This window comes from Micropterus salmoides, unplaced genomic scaffold (genome assembly GCF_014851395.1).
Source record: "Micropterus salmoides isolate LMB-PRFRI ecotype aquatic unplaced genomic scaffold, ASM1485139v1 Ms_hic_scaffold_12, whole genome shotgun sequence".
NCBI classification, from domain to species: domain Eukaryota; kingdom Metazoa; phylum Chordata; class Actinopteri; order Centrarchiformes; family Centrarchidae; genus Micropterus; species Micropterus salmoides.
Genome location: NW_024040263.1, coordinates 21,288,119 through 21,309,134, shown reverse-complemented (window position 1 = coordinate 21,309,134; position 21,016 = coordinate 21,288,119). Strand labels below are relative to the sequence as shown.

The window sequence follows — 21,016 nt, the reverse complement described above, 5'->3', positions numbered from 1 at the left end:
TCACAACGCAAGACCACGTAAGGCGCAACTTCCTGTTTTTTTCTTCTTCTTCTTCTTCTTCTTCTTCTTCTTCTTTATGCAATTTTATTGGCGGTTGGCACACAACGAAATGGTGCATTACCGCCACCAACTGGTATGGAGTGTGGATCTGAATGACTACTACTTATTTTATACCAAACAAAACAAAGCAAAACAAAATCAACAAAACAAAAATAAGACTCAGATCCTCTCAATCATATTGACTAATCTAAGATAATGAAAAACAATTCCATAGCACTTATCTCTTTAGTTCTTTCTAATAATTTCTATTAAATCAAAATGTATTCTTTCCATTCTAAGATTTTGGATAATTTCCCTCGGTTTTCTCTCATACTTCTTACAGTGTACCATGATGTGTTTGATTGTCTCTTGTTGCTCACAGTATTCACACCAGCCGGTGTTATGTTTACCTATTTTGAATAAAGTACTGTTTAATCCTGTGTGCCCAAATCTAAGTCTTGATATAAGTGTCTCTTCTCTCATGTTTCTTCCTGGACATCGCATTTCTCCCACTCTCCTCTGAATTATGTAAAACCACCATCCTTTCCTCCCTTCCTCCCATTGCTTTTGCCACCTTTTCTTCAGCTTCTGTTTAATAATGCTCTTTATTTCCATCTTACTGATGCTGTCTGCCACATCAATGTCTTCTCTTTTCGTGGCCTCCTTTGCAGCCTTATCTGCCATTTCATTTCCTTTGATTCCAATATGTGCTGGCACCCACAACAATATGACTGCAATGCCCATCATTTTAATTCTATATAATGTTTGCTGTATTTCTATCAAAATGTCTGCTCTGCTGTCTGAGTGACTGCTCTGTAAACTGATTAGTGATGAAGTTAAATCTGAACAAATAATCACTCTCAATGGTCTTATTTCCTCTATCCATTGCACTGCTAACAGGATTGCTAGCATTTCTCCTGTGTATACTGATACATTATCACTGATCCTCCTCTCTATATAACAATAAAAGCTACTCCTATCTTGTTAACTAAACTCTTTGATGCATCTGTGTAGATCTGGATGTAACTATGGTAACTATTAATATATGCCTGAATTCAAAATAACCCCCCTGTCCTTGTTTTTCTTTTCTAATAATGTAAAATGAGGTTTCAGGTAGTACCCAAGGTGGTACTGCTGGCAGTGGTACTGTTGGACTGAATTTTAAATCAGTTAATTCTAACTCTGTTGCTTTTTGTCTCCCTCCTCTCCTTTTCCCAACAAGATTTTAAAGTGCTTTGTGCTGGATGATCTTCCATATGGCCCTGTAAATTAACCCAATAGTTCAGAGATAGCTGTATTCTTCTCAACCCAACCTGTTGGAGTTGTTTTAAATGCCCCTGTGCATAATCTCAAAGCCTGAAACTGAATGTTGTCTAACTTTTTTAGAGATGTGCTTGATGCAGATCCATACACCACACAACCATAATCCAGTACTGATCTAATTAATCCACAGTAAATTGCCTTCAGTGCTGTTCTGTCAGCCCCCCAATCACTTCCCACCAAACACCTCATTTAACACCTTCCTATATTTGTCCAGTACTTTCTGGATATGTACACCCCATGTTATTCCCTCATCAAACCATAACCCTAAAAACTTACAAGTGTTTCACTTTCCAATTCCTGATGATATAACTTTAGTTTTACCTCAGTACCAATTCTTTTCTTTGTAAAAAACATTGTCTTTGTCTTATCTACTGAGAATTTAAAACACCATTTATATGACCACTCCTCTATTTCCGTAATAGCTTTCTGTAGCTTTTTTACAATAAATTTCAGATTTCTTCCCCTCTTCCAAATCGCCCTGTCATCTGCAAAAAGTGAAAACCCCACCCCATTCTCTATTTCCCTGAAAACATCAGCAATTATTATGGAGAATAATAAAGGACTTATTATGCTCCCTTGAGGTGTTCCGTTCTCAACAATATATTTTCTTGAAAATTCCTATTCTAACTTGTATTAATCTCCCTTGTAAAAAAGTCCTTAATCCATCTATATATTCGTCCTTTGATACCTAATTGAGACAGTCTAATTAACAATCCTTCTCTCCACATCATTTCGTATCCCTTCTCTATGTCAAAGAAGACAGCCACTACATTTTCTCTGTTTACTTGTGCTTTTCTAATTTCATACAGCTGGATCCATTGTATTTCTTCCTTTCCTAAAGCCACTTTGGTATTTGGCTATATATCCTTTCTTTTCCATCTAGTATGTTAACCTTTCATTTATCATCATCATTGTGTAAATAAAGTGGAATGCATTTGGTTTACTCTCTTTTCAAACGACGGAATTAGTACCTGGGTGATCCCATCTTGTATACCGTACGTGTCCCCCTCCACCACCGTCATTACTCAGGAGAGATGCACCTTCCTGCGGATCGGTTATAACCTCTAGTGCACAAGGATTGAAAAATTAGCATATCGTGCAAAAGTTCATTTATTTCAGTAATTCAACTGAAAAGGTGAAACTAATATATTATATAGACTCATTACATGCAAAGTGAGATATTTCAAGCCTTTATTTGAAATAATTTCGATGATTATTGCGTACAGATTATGAAAACCCCAAATTCAAAATCTCAGAAAATTAGAATATTACATGAAATCAATAAAAAAAAGGATTTTAAATACAGAAATGTCAGCCCTCTGAAAAGTATAATCATGCATATGTAATCAGTACTTGGTTTGGGCCCCTTTTGCATGAATTTCTGCCTCAATGCGGCGTGGTATGGATGCTATCAGCCTGTGGCACTGCTGAGGTGTTATGGAAGACCAGGATGCTTCAATAGCGGCCTTCAGCTCTTCTGCATTGTTCGGTTCTCATGTCTTTCATCTTTCTCTTGGCAATGCCCCATAGATTCTCTATGGGGTTCAGGTCAGGCGAATTTGCTGGCCAATCAAGCACAGTAATCTCATGGTCATTGAACCAGGTTTTGGTACTTTTGGCAGTGTGGGCAGGTGCCAAGTCCTGCTGGAAGATTGAAGTCAGCATCTCCATAAAGCTCGTCTGCTGAAGGAAGCATAAAGTGCTCTAAAATGTCCTGGTAGACGGCTGCGCTGACTCTGGACTTAATAAAGCACAGTGGACCAACACCAGCAGATAACATGGCTCCCCAAACCAACACAGACTGTGGAAACTTCACACTGGACTTCAAGCATCTTGGATTGTGTGCCTCTCCATTCTTCCTCCAGACTCTGGGACCTTGGTTTCCAAATGAGATGCAAAATTTGCTCTCATCAGAAAAGAGGACTTTGGACCACTGAGAAACTTTTTTTCTTTAGCCCAGTTAAGACGCTTCTGACGTTGTTTGTTGTTCAGGAGCAGCTTGACAAGAGGAATACGACATTTGAAGCCCATGTCCAGGACCCGTATGTGTGTGGTGGCTCTTGACGCAGTAACTCCAGCCTCAGTCCACTCCTTGTGAAGCTCCCCCACACATTTGAATGGTCTTTACCTGACAATCCTCTCCAGGCTACGGTCATCCCTGCTGCTGCTTGTGCACCTTTTTATTCCACACTTTTCCCTTCCACTTAACTTTCTATTAATGTGCCTTGATACAGCACTTTGAGAACATCCAACTTCTTTAGCAATTACCTTTTGAGGCTTTCCCTCCTTGTGGAGGGTGTCAATGATGGTTTTCTGCACAACTGTCAGGTCAGCAGTCTTCCCCATGATTGTGAATTCCACTGAACCAGACTGAGAGACCAATTAAAGGCTCAGGAACCCTTTGCAGGTTTTTTGGATTAATTAGCTGATTAGAGTGACACTTTGAGCCTACAATACTGAACCTTTTCACAATATTCTAATTTTCTGAGATTTTGAATTTGGGGTTTTCATAAGCTATAAGCCATAATCATCAAAATTATATCAAATAAAGGCTTGAAATTCTCACAGTCTCACTTTGCATGTAATGAGTCTATATAATATATTAGTTTCACCTTTTCAGTTGAATTACTGAAATAAATGAACTTTTGCACGATATGCTAATTTTTCAAGTTTCGCCTGTATGTGCACGTCTTACCCACCAAAAAACATGCTTCAGCTTCACCAAAAGAAACGTCAGTGGCACACTGACTTAAATTTCTGTTTTGTAGCTTTTCTGTCAAAATTTGTCACCCTTGTCATCATGCAGTCAGTACATATTAATATTAATGAGGGGTGTTTCACTGACCATTTATAGGGAACTATGGACTTTAAAGGGCTGGACAAGGAGCTTGCTCACATACGCCACATTTCAAGTTGATTGTGATTTATAAATGGAAATCGGCATATTTTTGTTTGTACGCACTTCCTGCGTTTTGTACAAACGCAACCTTTAGAGTCTTTTCTACGTACAGTTGTATAAATGAGACTCCTGATCAGTCAAGTGAAAACACCTATCACATTAATAAAAACACAGGTATAAATTAAAATTAATGATGGCTGAATTCCATTTAGCTGCTTCAATTTCTCATTTATAAAACCTCACTAAAAGTGTACGTGCGCCCAAAAGCCAAAAATGGCGTTCGTCAAAAACTAGTCAAACTTATAAAACCGTGCGTACGCACAGGTGTAAGCAAGTTCCCTTTATAAATCACAATCAACTTGAAATGTGGCGCATTTGAGGGAGCTCCATGTCCGACCCTTCAAACGCCCATAGTTGCCCCTCATTAATATTAATACGTACTGACTGCATGAAGAAAAGGAGGCAAACTCTGACAAAGAGAAGCTACAAAACGAGATTTAACTCAGTGTGACACTCATGTTCCTTTTGGTGAAGCTGAAGCATGTTGTTTGATAGGTAAAAAAACGCACTTTCATGCAACACTTGTGCACCGGAGGAAAGGGGCACCGATCTTCAGGAAGGGGCATCCCTTTTGAGTAGTGATGTCACTGACTGGAGGGGGATACACACATGCAAGATGGGATGATCCAGGTACTAATTTGGATCCCCCAGTTTGAAAAGAGAATAAACCAAATACGTTCCACTTGTGTTTAAACATGTATTTAGCCCATTCACTTGACGAGGCTGGCAATGAGTTAAAAGAAATAGCCTGTGACTTGTTGTAAATGACAATAAAATAGTGTTATTTTTCCATGTGTTTTTACAAGCAGCGCATCACATTCACATGCTGGCGTACAGCGTTTGGCTCGATAAGGAAACGAACGCGTGATAATACATGAAACTATTCACTCGTATTTGCTTGACTGACACATTTAAACATAATTTGTCCTCCTTATTTATGAGAATAAATTTCAATGCATGAAATATTAATTAATATGATTCCTGATTAAACTGTCCAACATATTTGAGGTGTTCTTTTGCAGAAACAGATATCTCCGTTTGTGTTTATTATCCTCAGTCATGGTTCTTTTGTGCACCGCAAATTATCTTAAATTAGCCTATGTTTTTTTATTGCGCACTTCAGGGAAAATCAGTCAAACGGGTGTATGATTATTTAGAAAGGCTTTAAGTCTATACTACTCAGTGGTAATATTTCGATATATTTTACACAATAGTAGGCCTTCATTTCAAACAGTTTCATCCTTCTGCCATGTGAGTCACCGTTTCTCATTTCTCCTGTTTATGTGCGTACGCATGGTTCAGAGTTTGCTTACGGGACCACATTTTCCCGTCAAGTTTGTTTTTTATAGATCACAACCTTTGCTTGGGAAGTGGCGTACGCACGTTTCAAGCCCTGTTTTTTCGTACACACCGTTTATAAATGAGACCCCTGTTCTTCATATGTGGCTCGACTAATTCAGGCTAACATACTGTTATCAGGCTACAATAACCATGTTAATGTTCATGTTATTTCTCATATAGCTAATGTGGTTCTTTGAAAGCAGTTCAAGGATTGATGTGTTAATCCTGGATTAATTTATTTTGAACTCAGCCCTTAATTTGAAGTAAAGGCAAAACAAGTAAAGAGTTGAAACTGCAGCATGTGGGTAAGGACCAGTCATCAGTGTTAATATGACTGGCTGAGTGCTGATAATGTGATTGCAATTACATGAAGTAAGCCTAGTTGTTTTTGGAACCCTATCTGAAGGCATTGGGGCAAGATTCAAAGATGTGGAACTCTCATTTGATGTGTTCCTGAACTTTTACTGGTGTTATTTTGTTCTACATTGTGTTCCACAATGCTTCTACTGTCTCCATACGTTCATCACTATTAAAGACTAGATGTTACCAGTGAATGAAGATGGATTATGAGTGATGTTGGGTGCATGATTGATGTGTTCCTGATAAGAGAGCCTTTTCAGTGTTAATCAGAAGGTGGCATTGCATGAACAATTATTAAATTTTACTGTGTTCTGCAGTTAAACATTTAGTACAGTTTGGTGAAGATATCTTTTTGTTATCTGACTTCACTATCCCTAAAAACAAGACAACACAATGCTGGTTATCAACTCGGTAAATCAACCCAGAGTTTCCCAATCCAGCCATGAGTGCATTCACATAAAAAGGGCAGTGTTTGTAGCAGATGATCACATGGACAAGTCTGCTGGCAGCAGAGCAAACTACAATAAATAAGAATATGTTAAACACATAATCCAGACTAAAAGCAACACAGGTGCAGCTGCCACATGCAGGAAAGAGTGAATCTATACATTAAAAGGCTTATAATATCACTACCACATCAGCAGGGCATGAGTGGATCTGACTATAATTACATTTATGTTTCATTAAATTAATATGTTGCGTAGATGTATTAGTGGCTTGCTTGTATGACAATGTTAGCCTTAGACTTTCAGCTGCTTTTCTGCTTCCTTTAACTCCCTCAGCTGTGATGGCGGCCCACTGAGTAGCGTGAACAGATCATGTCCCAAAAAATTCCGGACAGTCCCTAATTTAGCTAGCGTTAGCTAACTAACAATACACAGCCTACATTTTTCTTTATTTGTTTCAGGTTCTTCTCTTCTCCTTTCAACATCTCTGGGTAGCGATTTTAATTGCTTGATTGTAAAAGCTAAAAAAACAAGGCTTTTTTTTTGCACACAAATCATTGGAGTGCAGCCATGAAAGTGTCAGACCTTAGTTAGAGCTAGTACTATACTGCACTGTGATTGGCCAGCTGCATATTGAGGGCGTGGCTTAGGGTCACTTTGCTTCAAAGCACAGCAGCACAGCACACTTCCTGGGGGCTTGCTCAAAAGCCCCTCAGCAGGCTTCTGGAAAATTTGCCAATCAGAAGAAAGTGGACGTTTATAACACCAGTAAAAGTTCAGGAACACATCAAATGAGAGTTCCACATCTTTGAATCTTGCCCCAATGCCTTCAGATAGGGTTCCAAAAACAACTAGGCTTACTTCATGTAATTGCAATCACATTATCAGCACTAGACGTTTAGAACTTTAAACACAACTCACTGCTTACACTCAATTACCAAATTTCCAACACACTCCTAGCAAAATTATACACATGTATGGCTATCATTAACACTATTTTGCCAACTGTCTGGCACACTTTCACATGTGAAAACTGTTTTAGATAATTAGTTCACTTTGCAATCAGCCTAAGCACTATAAATAAGCCACAGATAAGCTGTCTGTGTGGAGTACAATGGAACGAGCACTAAGAGTGAGAAGAGGGAGAGGACGTGGAGGTGAAGAAGTTAGAGGAAGAGGACGTGGAGTTGAAGAAGTTAGAGGAAGAGGACAAGGAGGAGCAAGAAGAGGACAAGGAGGAGCAAGAAGAGGACAAGGAAGGGAAAGAGGAAGGGTAAGAAGAGTAAGAAATAGAATAACTGATGACATCAGAGCTACAATAGTGGACCATGTCATCAACCATGGGATGACCCTGAGGGAAGTTGGCCAACGGGTTCAGCCTAATTTAAGCCGCTTCACTGTGGCAAGCATCATTAGGACATTTCGAAATGAGAATCGGTAAGTACTTTGTAGCACTGCCATACTCTAATGAGAAACACAACAGTACCATACATGCAAAAATACTGAAATTGTTACTTTACAGAATCGCTACACGTCCACATGTTGGGGGCTTCCATACGGCTGCTTTGGTCTGCAACTGGTTTACAGACCACCCATTCTTCATGGCACTCAACCTCCCTCCATACTCTCCATTCTTGAATCCAATTGAAGAGTTCTTCTCTGCCTGGCGCTGGAAAGTGTACGACGGTCATCCTCATCAACAGGTAGCCCTTTTACAGGCAATGGAGGAGGCTTGTGGAGATATTGACCAGGCATCATGCCAGGCATTCAAGGAGATATTTTCCCCGGTTCCTTGGACTGGAGGATATCGCATGCGATGTGGACGAAATTTTGTGGCCGGACCCAGAAAGACGACATGATGTAGGCTGATAGTTGTTGTTTTTTTGTGAAATTACTATTTTGTGTTCTGACTTTGTCTTGGTTTTGATGAGTGTGAATAAACACCAATACTTGAAGTTTGGATCCTTGTATGTTTACATGACACTATGACAAAAGTATGACCTCAAATTGACATCTGTACACAGAGAAAGCAAAAGCCAGATGTGTTTTGTATTCATACCATCAGTGTGTAGTTGGCACATTGTGTGCTTAGTAGATGATGGCTTGTGTTTACTGTTTGATACGAAAACACCATTTTTACGAAGGTGTGAAGAGTTAATTAGCTGTGCAATACACAATGTTTTGATAATTGGGTGAAAGGTTCTTATTTGTGTGTAGAGTTTTGCAAAAATAGCCAATAGTTACAAAAAATGTGCTTAAGCAATCAGAAAAAACTGTAATGTGAGGACACCGGGTCGGACATAGCTCTGTGCACGCTCCCGAAGCCAGGAACCCTGAGTGACATTACCTTTGCAGTGAATGGCTTGCAGTTTTAACCCACAGGCTTGTTAAGACTATGCTTTCAGGGACCATTTCTATAGTTTCTGACTTGAGAAATGTGTTTCTAAAGGGTTTGGTCTTGCTGGCTGCAATGATGAGTCGTGATGTTCTTTTTTTTGAGCAAGAAGAAGACAGAGGGTAATGATTCACTTCATATGCTCAATATCACTGATAACCGTTTGTTGCTACTTTAGGGAGTAATGATGAAGGGAACATGGACTGAGTGGAATCAGTGCAAATCTGAGAAAAACATTTTTTATTAGAAAACTACAATATCAAATCTTTAATTACTTTTAGGATTACATTAAAACTTTTAAAAAACATTTATTAAGTACTACTGGACAATAGGTTCAGTGAGAAAACCACTAGATGATGGATTGCCAGAAAAGTAATCAACAGTTTTCATAATCAGCTAAGCATTTTAGGTCATTCACGATTGCTGGTCAAAATTGTGTAATGTGGCCATTATTGTAGGAAATAAGGCAGAAACAGAATTATTACAGTAAGAAACTGTCTGAAAATCACATTGAAACACATTGAAGTGTATATTTCAGTGTTCTCAAAAACAATATAGATTTTCCCATGAGTCATCCATTTTGTTATTCATATGATCACCTCTGGAGGAGTTGATGTCTAGTAGTGATTAAAAAATAGCTCAGTCGAAAGAAATGACACAAAAATCCTTACAGTATTGTGAATGTTTATTGGGACTTTTCTTATTTCAATCAGTGAGAGAAATTTAGCTTCTGACTCGCTAGCATTTGAACCTCAACTTTTCTTACTTTGATACAATATTTTTCTTTATCATCACTCAGTTCTGCTTGTCTCTTCTATCTGTGTGCTGCCATGGTCAAGCAGTGATTGGCTGCGATATGATGTTATCACACGAACTGGAGGAGCTTGTTGATGTCAGAGAGGAACCCTGAGCAAGAATCATTGTTCTGTGAATGAGATTCTGTTTCCACCCTCAGTTAAGTAAGACTATATTTTCATTTTTATTATCATTTCTATAGTTTCTGATTTGAGAAGTGAGTGTCTAAAGTGTTTAGTCTCAATAACCATGATGATGAGTCATAATGTTTGTTTTTGAGTGTGAAGAGGGCAGAGAGTCATGATGCACTATATCTGTAGAGTGTTGGTCCTGGGAATATGATCTGAGTGGATGTAGGTGGTACAGTGACAAATGAATGTCATAAGTGTTTCCCCTAGAGTTTTCTTCAGGAGCAGTGGTAGACCCCTGAAATTACTAGTGTGGTGGAAAAAAAGACCTTTTTAATACCACCTAGGATAAAATTTAATACCAACTTCACTGCCATATAATGGAAAATCTGTATGAATTTTAAGAAATAAGACAATTATTAATTTCCAAAGTTACATTTTATTATTATACATTCGTATTTAACACAATAGTTTTTTGGGGTGTGTTTGATAAGATGAAATGAATCAAGGACATCACTTTGTGTTGAAAAGCATCCACACGAAAAGGGAAAGAAGACATGGCTGGTAGTATTGTCTTGGCAGGAAGCCATCTGACTGCGTAAGGAGCAAGCTCGTTGATGTGTGCAGGAAGAGTAGGCCAAGAGCTCTCCCGTCTGACTGATCCACCAATAGGAGAGAAGTTCACCCTTTGAAACACAGCCCCTCCTCATTTGCATAATGAGGCAGAAATGCATAGAGAAATGTAAAAAGGACAGGCAGAAATAAATACCATTGGGGAAATAAATAGGATAGAAAATGCAACTGAACAATAAAACACAAAAATATTAAAACACACATAAATAAATACACTTAAAAAATAAGTAATTAATAAATAAAGTTGAAGATTATAACGGACAATAAATAAATAAAAGGTCATTATTACAAAGGTGAATAAGTAAAGAAGCTAATTGAAATAGATATACATTTATGTCTCCTTGTATAATTTAATTACAGTCTACATTTATTTATTTACTTTTTATTTTTTTGTGCATTTAATCGGATGCTTATTTATTTATTGAGCATTTATTTATTTATGTATTTATTTCTGAATTTGTCAGGATCAGTACTCCATACTCTTAAGGTGTGAAATCAAAAATACAAAATAAATAGTGCAGTATGAGTTGTTACAATTAGTTACACCGTGGCTATATAAGGTGATGTAATGTAATATAATATGTCAATATAAATGTCAATTGCCTCAGTGATTATTCATCCTGTTCTGTTTTTGCATCTAAAGGCTGCTTGAAATATAGTATTGGCTTGAAATATAGTATTGGCTTGAAAGCAGCGGGGATAAGGAGTTGGGCTCTGTTTTTTTTTCCCTCATCCCAGTGATCAGCCCATCTGGGTGATGTAAGTTGAATGTGCGTTAGTTAGATGTTTCCATTTACATTACGTTACACTACAACAGCGGCACAACGGCGACACACAGACATCGTTTTGTTGCATTACATTGTCTTCACCAGCAGATGATAGTGTCGGGCATTTTCTGAATGAAACTTCGAATACTGAAACATTTTCGACACAACTGACGCTTCGCTAAGCCACGCCCCGAATACGCAGCTGGCCGATCACAACGTAGTATAGTCACGCACTAACTGAGGTCCGACACTTTCATGGCTGTGCTCCATTGACTCGTATTCAAAAAACTTTGTTTTCTAGCTTTTTTTGGCTGTATTTTTCCAAGATATGGTCAAACGCTGTTCTTTGCTACCCAGAGAAGTTGAAAGGAGAAGTATGATTTATTCACTTTCCAAAACCTATAACAAATCCAGAAAAATGTAGACTGTCTATTGTTTCTAATGTAATGTTATGCAGTTTTTCCATTACCACTACCAGCTCAGCTCGCCTCCACTCGACTCAAATATACACAGTATATTTCTCACCTCAAAACTTCTCAGAAGTGGACTTGGTGACTTTCTGTTGCTGGCCTCCGTCAGGCAGGCACAATGATGACGCAGTCAATAGTGACGATTCTCTCTGACCAATCAGTAGTCTGCGGTGTTTTCACATCACATTTTAGTATCGCCTCAGCTCGCTTGGAACCTCAACGGAGGCGATAGGCAAAAAAGTACCAGGAAGCAGGTACAGGCACAACTTTTCCACAATGGAAAACAAAAAAAAGCGAGTAGAATCGAGGCGAGTAGAGTAGAGCTGGTACCGTGCAGTGGAAAAGGCTTTAGTTAGCTAACGCTAGCTAACTTACTACTGAATGTAACGTTATAAAGCCCCATTGTTCTGCTTTTTAATGATTGTAATAATGCATAGAGACCTACCCAGCTTTACAGGAACAGTGTTAATCCTTAATATGGTTGTCCTTTGTCTCAATCGTGAGGTGATATGGTGGTTAACTTTTACTCTGTGATTGGTATGCTGGTCTGTATTTGTTTCACGTCAGTTTGACAGCCTAAATACAACCTTCAAATGTGTGATGCAAACCTTTCTGTCTCCTCTCTATCGCTTTTTTAAATTTTTCCAAAAATATATACAATATTTCTCCAGGAAGTGCAGTCATAGACAGTGGTAGCGCATTCATAAATCCCACACGTCCGAGTTTGTCGGACTTAGCAACAGTAACTAAGGGGGGTGTGGTTTGGTGAAGGGTCAATTATGTCAGAAAGCAATTATGCTTTGGAACGCTTTATTAGGCAATCACTAACCGTAGCTACCCCTGACTTGACAATGGACTAAATCACCAGCGTTATTAGAAATTTAAGATATCGATACTAGTAGGGATGGGACGCTTGATTCTGACGTGTCGACGCTGTGTCGATATCCCGAAGCACAGACGTTTCAAAACACTGCTCCAAAGCGTGGTTCAAAACATCAGTGTCAAACGAGGCTTCGGTGCGTTTCATCCCTGTTTCGACAGGTGGCACATCTGCCGCTTTTACGCTTGATTCACAGTGTTTGGAACAAATCACCACTCATCTGCGTGCCTCTAACTCCCAGAAGGCTTAAATGTGAAGCTAAAACATCCCAACTTCGAGGGTTTTACTGAGAGAAGAAATATTTCAAGAGACAGCAACATATAGAGGGATTGACTGATAGTTCGGCTAGATATTAATACATTAATTGATAGGCCAATGAGAGACATCAATTTGGTACGGATATAATTGGCCTAACATTTTAATAGTGATAGCTTGGATAAATTTAGTGACATGTAGGCCTATAGCCTAGTGATAGAGAAGGTGAAAGAGACAGATAGCTTAGCACTATACAGCCTAGGTGTGTAATAGATAGTTTAGATTAGGTTGGAGAATCCACGTAAGGGATCCCGATCTCTTGAGTGGGAACACATATCATTCACAGTGCAACTGCTGATGCCACTGTAGCGGTTTGAATATTTGACAGATGCTTTTGTTCCAAGGATCCTTTTATTTATTGGCAGGTGCTGTGTATCTGCACCTGTATATGATGGCACAAAAATACTTATGCATGCCTGCAACAAGTGTTCCATGTGAACAAATCTTTTCCAATGCTTGGGATGTCATTTATAATTTAAAAAACCAGCATAATATTTCTGAATAAAATTATTATTATTATTATTACTTATTACAAATGTGAGACATTGTTCCACTTTTAATTTATCATTCTTGTAAAAAACTTCAACTTTAATCAGCTAATTAATTAAATTTTTAATATAAGTAATTGAATGAATAATAATGAGTACTGTTTATTATTCATTATTATTACACTAGGGCCTATTTCTTTCCTGCTATTTATTATTAAACCTCTGTTAATAAGCTACTGTATAATACTGTAGATATCCACATTTATTATAATTTATTATTATATTCTTAGATTCATTTGTATACTTTATTATATTCTCTACTCAATAACTTCAACCATTATTTCCATTCCTTTTTTGCCTTGCGAGCATCTCTAACAAAGAATTTACCCTTGGGGATAAATAAGTATTCTGACTCAAAAATATGTGGCAATGGTGTAGTGGAGAAGACGCATTCTTTTGGTGTAAGAGACCCGGGTTCGATTCCCACTATGACACATACTAATGTGTCCAAGACACTTAACCCCTAGTTGCTCCAGAGGCCTCTGATATCCTTTATATAGCAATACATGTTTCACGTCAGTTCAACTAAGCGTCAACTAAATGACTGATTTGGCCTGCTTATGAAACAACACACAGATGTGTTTTATTGAAACACACTTTTATTGCAATCCCCATCTGCTTTCTCTGACAATCTGAAAGCCTTTGTGTGTGTATTGATAAGACGTTTAGAATTGTAAACGCTGGTCAGTCATTGTTTCAATGAAACCCCTATGAAGATGTGTCAATATCAAAAGTGACCAGTAGATGTCACTGTGGAGACGGGTGTCAGAGTGTTTTGAAGCCTCGACACAATTCTGGCACAATTGCTTTGAACGTTTCAATGTTTCACAAAGCCTCACTTTGCCCATCATTAGATACTAGTATATGTAAAGCTGTCTAACAGCTTCCATACTACAATTGTTCTTAATGTTGCAAGAAACAGCTGTGCTTTACATAAACTTATTTTTCACAAACTTATCTACCACTTACCAAACTTACCTGTTCCCTTCCTCCCTTGCTCCACAAGGAAGTAAAGGACAGTCATCAATAACAGAGAGCATATGGACTGAATCATTACTCTCTGTTTTTAATGATTTGCTTAGCGCAAAGGTTTTCAAAGTCTGAGATTGAGGGCCTACCCCTCAGAAACAGGTGCCGCCTCACCCCTGGGAGGGATAGACAACAACAACAACATAATAAAGCAGATTCACAGTATCAGGAATAAGCTCCCTTGTTACTATTGACATACTTTAAAACCACTCTGATCATGTTCCCTTCCTCATTACTCCACAAGGAAGTAATAAACGGTCATCAATGACAGAGCATATGACATGAATCATTACTCCCCATCCGCTTCACGCTCAGAAAAGAACATCACGACTCATCATCGTGGTTAGCGAGACCAATCACTTTAGAAACACATTTCTCAAGTCAGAAACTATAGAAATGATCCCTGAAAGTATAGTCTTAGTTTGAAGAACGGTGAAAAAAAGAGGTCATTCACAGGCCAATCGTTCTCACTCAGGGTTCCTCTCTGCCATTCACAAGCTCCTCCAGTTGCTGCTTCTAGTCCAGTCATGTGTGTTTATGTAAATGACACAGCACAGCACAGCCAATCACTGCATGACTCTGACAGCACATGGACAGCACATGGTAAGGAGAGGAAGGCAGTAGTACTGAGGTAAAGAAAACTCAGCTAGAAAAAGTCTTAAGTGACAAAGTAAGAAAAGAAAAGTTATGAAAAGTTACAAAAACTTTAAACTCAAAGTTTAAAGCACTGGCAAGACAAAAAGCTACTTTCTCTCACAAACTGGCAGAAGTAAGACAGGCTGTATTAAAGTCCACAGTGTTTCCCACAGGATTTTGTGAGACTATGGTGGGTGGACATCAACCCTCTAGGGGGGTTCAGGGGTGCCCCCCCTGACGAAAAATGTGTGTATTTTAAAGTTAAGTGTATTAATTTGGTACACTTTGCACTTAACATTACTTGATAGTGATCTCACACGTGACAGTTGAAACCCTCAACGCTGTTCAACATTACCGTAATTACCTCAAAAGAAAAGTGGTTGTCTCAAGTCAGATGCCAAAGTGTCTGCGCGAGCGAGTTTACAGCATTTGGGGAGAAGCGGTGCAAAACCGCTTAGAAGTCTTTAATATTAATATATTTTTGCTCAATTTTGAAACTATGATAGAACAAATGAGACTGTGGCGGACCACCATAGTGTTGTTAATTAATGGGAAACACTGAGTCCAAGTTTTCGTGACACTAAGATTTGACCCTGTTCTCATTTGTTATAACTCATCTAGTTTTTAATCATTAGACAAGCTTTTTTTTATGAAGACTAATTGTACTGTGAAGTCTGATCTTCAGACACTGACCTCTCCTCTATTTCTACCTGTTTCCTAGTATATTTGAAAACACTGTATTCTGTTTCTCATAACAGATAAAAATTTATTTTCTGAATGTACAAAACAAAAATTTAACCTTTATTTTTTAATGATTTGTTTGGTGCAAGGATTTTCTGTGACTGTGGGCCTACCCATCACAGTAAGCTTGGAAGAAGTGCTCCTTTGCCCTGGGAATACTACTCCCCCATTTTGCCAGCCTACAATTCATTTTACAATTAACCTATTTCACAGAATCTGGAACAAAATCATAACTTGTTTTATACACTCTATAACCACTCTGATCATGTTCTCCTCCTCATTACTCCACAAGGAAGTAAAGAACGATCATCAATGACAGAGAGCATATGACGCGAATCATTACTCCCCATCGGCTTCACGCTCAGAAAAGAACATCACGACTCATCATCGTGGATAGCAAGACCAATCACTTTAGAAACACATTTCTCAAGTCAGAAACTATAGAAATGATCCCTGAAAGTATAGTCTTAGTTTGAAGAACGGTGAAAACAAGGGGTCATTCGCAGGACAATCGTTTTCACTCAGGGTTCCTCTCTGCTGTCACACATGACAAACACGACCAGCTAATGTGTAGAAAACATAGTACAACCGTAACAAAACGACCATTATACAACTTTAGTCTAAACCGCTCTTGATTTATCGTAAGAGTTGAATAACATAAATCCCACAAGGCTTTGCGGTGTGAGTCACACCTTAAACTCAAAGTTTAAAGTACTGGCAAGACAAAAAGCTACTTTCTCTCACAAACTGGCAGAAGTAAGACAGGCTGTATTAAAGTCCACAGTGTTTCCCACAGGATTTTGTGAGACTATGGTGGGTGGACATCAACCCTCTAGGGGGGTTCAGGGGTGCCCCCCCTGACGAAAAATGTGTGTATTTTAAAGTTAAGTGCATTAATTTGGTACGCTTTAAATGCAAAATTAAGAGGTTAGATCTATGAAGAACTTTGGACTCCTGTTTACAATTCTGTGCCCTAGTAAACAATTTGATAATAAACACACTGTATAGATATAAATAGTGATGAAACAGCAAAAAGGGCAATTCGTGTAATGTTTTTTAGCAACCCTAAATAAAAGAATAATTTGTAAGAAATTCCCCTAATATTTTATTTTGCTTTTAATGGACATGTAACATATTTTATACATACTGTAAATATAATCCATTTAATCTTATTTCCATTCTGTATACATTGTTCTAACACCTTATTTTGAAAATCTGATTTTGTCACAGGTGTATCCTCCATCCTCGCACTACATTCACCAAGGCCGATTTTGATAAATTATATTGTATGTCGTGCTCGTATTGCTTGCTAGAGCCCGACTGAGCTGGGAATATTCAGTCTGGTGCCGATTTTGATATTTGAGGATTTTAAAATCCGTTATGTCGATATAATCCGTGCATGGTTCGTTCTATGATTATTTCATTTCAAAACCAAATAAACAAGCCGTTTTTCGTTTCTTCTGTTTTAAAACCAAAAGAGAAAAATGGAAAACCAAAAAACAGACAGACAGAGTTTTTTGGTTTTAACAGAAAAATATTGATTTTGATATTTAATGATTTGTGTATCTTTGTGTGTTACACTTGATAAACCTGCAGCAGATACACTTGGGCGATGGCGCTGCCTGATTAAATGTAATTAAGATGAGCTTGAACATCAACATAAGGGGGTTTTTAGTTAGAAAATCAGGACAATATTATATAGCTGCAGTACCGGAGGCTGCAGCTATAATATTGGCTCAATACTGGTCAAAGATAGAACGGTCAGGGTATCTGTGGATAATCCGTAAACAAAAATACCGTTCATTCGTTTTTTGTTTCAAAATGAAAAACCAAATAACCCTTTTTTGTGTCAGAATCAAAAAACGAAAAATCAACTAAAACGGCCCGTTTTTGGTTTTTTGGTCATTCATTCATTCATTTATCATTATTCCTTTTGGAACAAATAATGAAGAGAGTCTGTGAACTTCAGTCAATTCATTTCTCGTTATAAACCAAAAATGGAAGTCACATGGTCTATTCCTTTTTTGGAAGGGATAGTAACTGGTAAAGCCTTCAAAATAAAAGTAGCCCATGTACCATGCAATTAGAAAGGTGATTTTAGACTAAAACTAAACTAAAAGAACGTTTTTTTAGTAAGACTAAAGTAGCACTGGCTGTAAAAAAAAAACACTTTAGTTAACTGAAATAAAAACAATAAATAATAAAATAATAACTGTTAGGCTGTTAGGGAGAATTAAACATTTGTAAGACCATTGGTGACCTGTAACTTCAGATTAGGACAATTTAATTAATGTTATATGTAGCTTAGGATCGCAGTTAGCCTATTTATTTAAGTTTATATTATTTAATTCATATTTTAATTTCTTAACACATATAACATATAAGATTTTTAAGTCTTCTTGCTGTGTGTGAGTTCCACCAGCAGAGGGCACTCTGCCCCCTTGAGACCTTCTGTGGCGCCAACAGCCAACAAGCTTTTGACCTTTTGACTTGTGTTTATATCAAAGAGAACCAGAGGAAGCTAATCACTGAGTTTGAGGGGTGTGCAGAACTTCACCTGCCTCCAGCTTCTCTTTCTATGGAGCTGCTAAAAACTCTCAGCTTCCACCATCTGCTGTTATGAGTCAGAACAAAACTCTTCCAAAACAAATCTGTGGAGTTCTAAACTTCTTATTTTCCTTTGCTATTTTCGCCCGTGTAAACTACTTACGTTAATTAAGTAGATTAAATATTTTTAATGCAGCCTGTAGTTCTCATAAGTTAGGCATACTTATGTGTGAAACCTGGTGAGCATTAATAGCTCCCGGGTTTTCAGATTTTTTAATGCTTTTTTGGGTTTAATTCTGTTGGATGAACCACCAGATAAAGGCCGTGCTCTGTCCTGTTTATACTTGTGTAAAGTAAAATAAAAGTGAAGTTGAGTCATTTAGTTTTTCTCCCTGGTACTCATCTCATATGATATAAATGTGTATTAAAAGACAGAAGTTGACATCATCTTTATTTACAAAAACAGTGCCCAATTACAAGGTGTGGTTCCCATAAATCGTGATGTAAATATCTGAAAGTGCCAACAGGACCCTTTTATAATGCTGGAGGAAGGAGTGGTGTTCTGCTTTGTCCTGCCAGTCCAGCATTTATCTGAACAGAGAGTGATGGTAGGTGATGGGGCCAGCCTAGATACTATCATCCGTCCTCAAACCTGCACAGGCTCACATCCTACAGGTACTGGGGAAAATCTGGGAGGTCCTGAGATGAGTACCAGGGAGAAAAACTAAATGACTCAACTTCACTTTTATTTTACTTTACACAAGTATAAACAGGACAGAGCACGGCCTTTATCTTGTGGTTCATCCAACAGAATTAAACCCAAAAAAGCATTAAAAAATCTGAAAACTCGGGAGCTATTAATGCTCACCAGGTTTCACACATAAGTATGCCTAACTTATGAGAACTACAGGCTGCATTAAAAATATTTAATCTACTTAATTAACAAAATATATTCAATATTTTTCTGTTTTAGTTTTTAAAACAGAAAAACAAAAAAACATTTGTTTTTTTTGTTTCTGTTTTTCATTTTGGTTTTAAAATTAAATAATTAAAGAACAAACCATACATGGATTCGATATACTGGCTGATATTCTTTCCACCCTTATTATAACAAATGCATAACATAAACAAAGATTATCCCTACAATTTTATTATGTTGAGACCATACCAAGATATCCTTGACATAATGTAGTATAAAAAGATTTTGTTTTGTTATAAATAGTACTTTGAACAAAAGTATAACAAAACATATTAATGTTTTGATAAATAAGAGTCAAATAAAACTACGGACATTTTTTTAAATGTCTGATTTGTTATAATTTACAGAGTACTACTACTAATGAACATTTAAGTAAATAGTTGTGGGGGCCAGCAAAACAGAAACTATAAAAAATTCCTACATACTACTAATACCATATATCATTTCTCATGTCATTGCTATAATAATAATGATAAACAGGGCTCTCCTACTCAGGCAAATTATTATATATATATATATAGTCAATAGTTATTACCTTACATATCATCTGCCACAATAACTGCTTTCTACTATGTAGCATATTCACATCTAGTTTATCCCTTTACCAGCACTGTTAATTCTATCCAAAGCTGTGAGAAACCGTTTCCTAACCACTGGCTCTAAACATATCATCTATGGTACAGTGACACAGAGGAAACGCTGCTGTTTAATTAATTTAATACTACATGACTGTCTGCAACGAGGACCTGCAACTCTGACATTTCACACTAACGTTTCACATTCAAAAGAAGTGGTAATGTTAGAGAACTTTGTTGGGCAGGAAGCCATGTTAGATACTTGTACAGCTCACATTTATTCACAAGTCCGCTCTGGTTTAATCATTTCTGACACGCCGACTGTAACTAGAGACAAGCAGCTCGCAGATATATTTAGAATGCGTTAAACATTATAGTTTAATTGCTCATTAATGTTAGCGCTCCTCCACTGATAAACACAGCATTGTCTTTGTGGTTAATTTGGCAACGGGCAGTGTTAGCTGCTATAAGCCATGTTAAATAATATTTAGAAGAAATTAACTAGGGAGAAATGAGAGGATCGTTCACTAGGAGCGACATTAGCCTCCACCACTCACCCATGGTAATCCTGCTGTGACCCGGGATAGTGCAGTGAAAAACGGGAGGGTTAGCAAGTCTGGTATGAATGTTTTCAGGAGAGGAGAAGTGATAAGGGCTGTTTTTATTGTTATCTAAGTCATGTTATTGAAGTGATAGTGGATAGCACTGTATCCTCACAGCAAGAAGGTCCCAGGTTTGAACCTCTGTCGTCCCGGTATTTCTGTGGCGAGTTTGTATGTTCTCCCCCGTGTCTCCGTGGTTTCTCTCCGAGTGCTCCGACTTCCTCCCATCATCCAAAGACACACGGACTTTCGCCCAATGTCAGCTGGGATTGACTCCAGCCCCCTGCGACCCTGTGCGCAGGATAAGCAGTTGACAATTGATGTAATTGAAGTGACAAATGACCAACTCACCGGGAACACTGAGGGTGAGAGCTGCTGGCGTCCAGGCTCTGAGCTCCGGTAGACTGCGGTCAGCTGATGTTTTGTTCTGTGGTGCTGCAGTGTTTTGAACAGAGGAGCTGCAGCGCCCCCCCTGGTGGGGAAACTATGCAACACTGACCTTTAGTGA

The 21,016-nt window shown here is 38.0% G+C and overlaps 1 protein-coding gene, 3 non-coding genes and 1 pseudogene across 5 annotated transcripts in view; 2 read left to right on the top strand and 3 right to left on the bottom strand.

Moving 5' to 3' along the window:
- Window positions 1-8,857: 8,857 nt before the first annotated feature.
- On the top strand, window positions 8,858-9,075 carry LOC119900015. The gene has a single exon (XR_005443985.1). It is a non-coding gene; the product is annotated as a small nucleolar RNA U3 (small nucleolar RNA).
- Window positions 9,076-9,824: 749 nt separating this feature from the next.
- On the top strand, window positions 9,825-10,010 carry LOC119900016 (annotated as a pseudogene).
- A 4,623-nt stretch (window positions 10,011-14,633) lies between these two features.
- On the bottom strand, window positions 14,634-14,847 carry LOC119900028. Its single transcript, XR_005443996.1, has one exon. It is a non-coding gene; the product is annotated as a small nucleolar RNA U3 (small nucleolar RNA).
- Window positions 14,848-16,058: 1,211 nt separating this feature from the next.
- Window positions 16,059-16,274, bottom strand: LOC119900027. Its single transcript, XR_005443995.1, has one exon. It is a non-coding gene; the product is annotated as a small nucleolar RNA U3 (small nucleolar RNA).
- Window positions 16,275-20,552: 4,278 nt separating this feature from the next.
- micu3a (mitochondrial calcium uptake family, member 3a) overlaps window positions 20,553-21,016 on the bottom strand; it is a 37,384-nt gene continuing 36,920 nt past the window's right edge. For both annotated transcript variants that reach the window (XM_038713928.1, XM_038713929.1), the window contains one exon: window positions 20,553-20,799. The gene's annotated coding sequence lies outside the window, so the exon portion shown is untranslated. The remainder of the gene's footprint in view (window positions 20,800-21,016) is intronic.